A 4,751-nucleotide genomic window follows, 5' to 3' on the forward strand; every position below is an offset into this window, starting at 1 on the left:
TGGCAGGAGAGGCTTGGGGTGGTCGCTGCAGGCTCAGCCCTTGGTGGGGGCTGAAAGGCGCTGGGATGGGTTTGCGCTCTGCCTTTCACTGCAGAGAGATTAGCGATGTTTGCTCTGCGCTGGCAGATCTCATTCCTCTCTCTCTCCAGCTCTGCCTGGGGCTGCTCAAAGGGAGAAAGAGGAGTTCCAGCTTTTGGGAAAGTCATTACTGGGCGAGCTGCTCCTCCAGGCTTGACGTGGAAATGGTTAGAACTCACCTCCCGATTCTCCATTCACGTCGGAACTCTCATTGTGTCGCTGCAGATGCCAAGTGAAGGACTTTTCTAGCCTGTTGTTTGTGCAAAATAGCCCTTGGTTACAGCTTTCTTTTGTGCTCCGAGTCAGCATCAAAAGCCACTTTAATACGAACTTAAAAAGGAGTTTGTACAAATGTGGGTTAAAAGACTTTCAGCTTGCAATGATCCACACTTTCAGCCTCATGTAGTAGGGATCTGGTTCCTATAAACTGCATGAAAATGAGGAATTAAGTTACATATTTTATACTGAGACAGTTGAAAATGTTATTTATCACTTTGGCTTTCATTTGTGGCAAAAATCTCCTTTTAAGCTGCAAAGTCCAGGAGAAAAAGTCAACTAGAACTGAAGATAGAAAAGCAGATAGGGGGAAAAAAAAGATAAGATGAAAAGCAGATAGAAATAAAACCTGGTGTCAGAAGGAAAATGAATGATAAACACATAATTTAAAGGTTCAGCTGCTTGGAAGAAAGAGATTTAACACAATATAAACCTATTGCAAAAGAATTTGCAGGAAAACTTCTAGGTTTTTAATGCCATTCCCTAATCTTTGTCTGAGAGGAGACAATTGGGTGTGTTTTTTTGCATTGCTGCCCCATATGACCAGCCCAGTAAAATGCAGAGATGGGAAGTGCAAAGTTCACAGCTCAGTGATAAGGATATTCCCCCTCACGGCACTTTTCCATCTTCTTTCCCTTAGGAGCATTCCCAAAGCTGAGAACAAAACAGGCAGAAAACTAACCTTGGGACTTTGGGGGGTTCAAAGCCTCAAAGGAAGGTCCTGAAACACATGGGAGAGAGGAAAGGGAGAGGAGGGAAAGGCTGAGCCTACATTTCACTTGAATCCTCTGAGGCTAAAAATGAGACTTGTCCTCAATTGATTAAAATCAGTGTCATCCCCATTGTGGAGTTAGGAGCTCAGAAAACACAACTTGTTCCTGAGCTACTCACTCCCTTTCATTCAGGGGACTGTAGTCAGGCAAAAAGCTGTGCAAAGCTGCAGCTCAGATCCCTGAGAAACAGGAGGGAACATTCCCTGTGCCTGGAGAGCTGCGGCTCGAGCAGGGAGAGGATTCACTCCAGCTGTAAGATGGTTCCTTCCTCCAGCTCTGACCACATGCCTGGAGCACAGGGGCAAGGAGAGAGGCAGCTTGGGCCAAATCCTGGGGCAGGTCCTGGGGAAAGGATGTCCTGTGGGAGGCAGGAGGTGGCAAAACAATTTGGGATTCACAGAATCACAGAACCATCAAGGTTGGAAGAAACCTCTAAGACCAAGTCCAACCATGAACCTGTCACTGCTGGAATCCCTAAACCCTAAACCAGATCCTCCAGTGCCACATGCAGACACCTCTGAAACCCCTCCAGGGATGGTGACTCCACCACCTCCCTGGGCAATATCCCAGGGCCTCAACACCACAACAGGGAAAACATTTCTCCTCACATCCAATCTGACTCTGCCCTGGCTCAGCTCAAGGCCATTCCCTCTAGTCCTCTCCCTGCAGCCCTGGCAGGACACACATCCCACACCTCTCTCCAGCCCTGGCAGGAGTTGCAGAGAGTCAGGAGGTCACCCCTGAGCCTCTTCTCCAGGCTGACCAAGCCCAACTCCCTCAGCCCTTGCCCATGTGCTCTAGCCCTTTGCTGCCCTCGTTGCCCTTGGCTGGACTCACTCCAGTGCCTCAATGGCCTTTGGGCAGGGAGTGCCCAAAGCTGAGCACAGCACTGAGCTGGGACCTCCCCAGTGCTCTGGCACTTAGTGGCTGCTTGCAGCTTTCTGTATTGATGCCAATGGTTGTGACACATCTGTGCAAGTTGCTCCTAACTCTGCCTAAAGCATATGTGAGATTTAGGACTGTATTTCATAGAATTGGAGGGGTTGGGATGGAGCTTAGAGATGATCCAGCCCCAACCCCTGCCCTGGGCAGGGACACCTCCCACCAGAGCAGGTTGCTCAAGGCTCAGCCAACCTGGCTGTGAACACTGCCAGGGTTGGTGCAGCCACAGCCTCCCTGGGTAGCATGGGCCAGTGTCTCACCACCCTCACAGGGAAAAACCCTTTCCTAATATCTAGCCTAAATTTCCCCTCCTTCCATTTGAATCATATGTCAGAGTGTGTCTGGCCAAGGATGTGTGGATGCTGTGCTGGTCCCAGCCTGGTGCCTCACCCAGTGCTCCAGGATCAAATGAAACACCAATGAGCTGTTCCATCCATGGGTTGGGATGTCTCCTGGAGCACATCCACCCTCAGTAGGTCTTTCCAGGTCAAGCCTGTGTGCAGACACTCACTCTGCTCCTCCACACACATCACTCCTCCTCTGTAAATAAGGATGTGATTTAGTCTCAGGGAAGGGAAGCCACCACCTTTCACAAGAGGAGAATTCTCTGCTGCAAAGAGGAGTTCTTTATCCACAGACAGACAGTGGCTCTGCAAAGCTTCCTCCTGCAGCAGCTTCCCACTCCAGTCCCATACAAGGGGGTAAAGATCCACCTTGCCTCAGAGCCAAACCAGCCTCAGCTGACCCCAAACTGGAGGAGCTGAATTATTCCCAGTGGGTTGGGTTTGGAGGAAAAGGAAAGTCTCTTTCTCTTGGCAAGGGAAATGAAGGGACATTCATCAGTCCCTGAGACAAAGGTGTATGCTGACAGCAGAGTCTGTCTCCGGACAAAACATGATCTCATCATACTTTGAGACACTATTATGGTTGTAAATAGAAAGCCACAATGGAGCTGTTTTTTCCTCTAATAATATTCCCATTTTCATGCCTTGAACCTGCAGAAAACACACAATTTTCCACCCCAGCATGGGGTTTGCTAATGGAAATGCCCATATTTAGCAGCAAAAGCAGCACCATTCCTTGCCCAGTGCCAAGATGTCATTCCCCTGCTCTCATCTCGTTCTTAGCCATCTGATTTCTAAGAAACTGCACTGCAGAAACATCACTCACTAGATGAGATTTGGTGTTTCTGCACTGTGGAGTCATTTCTTGCTTATTTTAACCCTTTAGTGCAACTTCTCCCTCTGTAGTTCTTACTGTGCACTGAGCTACCTCCCACACCAGGGGATCCTTTCAGGGTCTTAATGTTTTCCCCCAAGGGGAGGTGAAGGAAGTGATATGAAACCCCCAGTTGTGCCTCCAAATTTCTTGTCCCAAGGTGGAAGAGGAAGCTCAGCAGCTCCAGGAGGGGATTGAGCACCTAGAACCACAGAATCATCAAGGTTGGAGGAGAACTCTAAGACCATCAAGTCACTAACCATTACCCACCTCCAGGGTGCAAGGACAGACCATGGAGCAGATGAAACCAAGGCTGGTGATACCTGTCCATGCTGTTATCAGAGGGTATTCTGCCCAAGGCCAGGTTGGATGGGGCTTGGAGCAACCTGGGCTAGTGGAAGATGAGGATAACTCAAGGACAAGGGGGAATGGTTTCCCATTGCCAGAGGGCAGGGAGAGATGGATATTGGGAAGGAATCTTTCCCTGTGAGGTGCTGAGACACTGGCACAGGTTGCCCAGAGCAGCTGTGGCTGCTCCATCCCTGGGAGTGTTCCAGCCCAGGCTGGACAGGGCTTGGAGCACCCTGGGCTGGTGGAAGGTGTCCCTGCCCAGGGCAGGGGTGGAATGAGATGAGCTTTAAGGTCCTTCCAACCCAAACCACTCTGAGTCTCAAACCTTCCCCTTTCCCCCCAGAACAAAGCAATTTAGGAGGATAAAGGCCTATTTTACCTTGCAATAAATAAATGCAGGGCCCAGATCCCTCAAGGTCCCAAACTGGGAAGGACTGTGCCCAACACCCACAAGGAAACCAGCTGCAGCTTCTCACCTCCAGCTCAGCTTGCCAAGGTGAAATAGGTGTCTGTGTTGCCTTGCTGGCAGCTTGTTGAGTGCTAATATATGCAAGGCAAGAGAAAAAAAGTCCTTAATTTCTGGATAAGCAGAGGTGAAAGTTCATCTCTTTTGCTCCAGCAAAGGCAGTGCAGAGGAACCAGCCTGGTGGAACGAGGCTGAGGTGAAAGGAGAGCTTCATGCAGCTGAGAGGAGCTGGGGGAAGGCAACAAGGAGCCAAAAAGCCAAGCAATAGCCAAGGAACCACTGGAAATCGTGTCAGGGAAAGCAAAGAAAGGAAGCTTGTTGGGCAGGCTGCTGGCTGGGAAGCCTTTTGGAGCTGTAAGCAAATAACCAAGGGCTGTTGTTGGAGTCTCCAGAGGCTGAGGGAAACAGGACTCTCTTATTTTTTGTGTTGTTTCTAAGCCATGCTTTGTAAATAAACAGGGGCTGCATCAAAGTCTTTTCCAACTCTACCACAAACAGTATTCCTGGGTGAAAACAACCTGGTCAGACATAGTAACTCTGCTTTTCATCAGTTCATTTGCTTTTCTTTTCAGCTAAATCTTCTCTCCTGAATCTAGCAATGCTTTTAGACAGCAATATGCCCTCGGTGAAGCACCTGGGGGTCAAAA

Source organism: Acanthisitta chloris, unplaced genomic scaffold, assembly GCF_000695815.1.
Source record: "Acanthisitta chloris isolate BGI_N310 unplaced genomic scaffold, ASM69581v1 scaffold12955, whole genome shotgun sequence".
NCBI lineage: Eukaryota > Metazoa > Chordata > Aves > Passeriformes > Acanthisittidae > Acanthisitta > Acanthisitta chloris.